Genomic DNA, 615 nt, shown 5'->3' with positions numbered 1-615 from the left:
TTAAAATAGGCTCCTGTCAACAACCAGTCTGCTGACTGGTTTCAGCTGGTAACATGACCCACAGCGGAGGTGACCAAAGGGTTAAAGTGATAACTTCCAGGAAGGCAAGGCAAGCAAACTGAGAACTTTGTTTAGTACCAGTGTGTCTGTTTTTAAAATGAAAATACTGAGAGGGGAAGGGGGAGGGGGGTAGTTTTGGACACAAAATTAAATATATTTTCCATTGAAAAATGATTTAAAACCAAAGTCCTGTTTTATGTGACTTTGCAGCAGCAGAAGTAGTTGATGCAGAGTTCACCCCCTTGTCTCAAAGTCCCTTTGGATAAAAGCATCTGCTAAAATGACAAAATAATAGTACAATTTTTTCCGTATCTCTCCATATAAAGACTGTGTTTTTTTATTTTTTATCTGTCTGTCCCCATGTGAGGTTGTCATGCATAAGGGCTGCACTGTGCATCTGATGAGACCTGTGTAGCAGTGCAAAATGGGTAAACTTCATGCAACTGTCGCTGGCTATAATTTGAATCAAGGCCTTGATTCTTTCTTTCTTTCTGTCTCGCCCGCTGCAGGCAGAGGCGTGGTCACACCGCTGTCAGGGACGATGCGAGACTGCGG

The sequence above is a fragment of the Polyodon spathula genome, chromosome 48 (assembly GCF_017654505.1).
Source record: "Polyodon spathula isolate WHYD16114869_AA chromosome 48, ASM1765450v1, whole genome shotgun sequence".
In the NCBI taxonomy this organism is placed as follows: domain Eukaryota; kingdom Metazoa; phylum Chordata; class Actinopteri; order Acipenseriformes; family Polyodontidae; genus Polyodon; species Polyodon spathula.
This window is presented reverse-complemented; position numbering follows the sequence as displayed.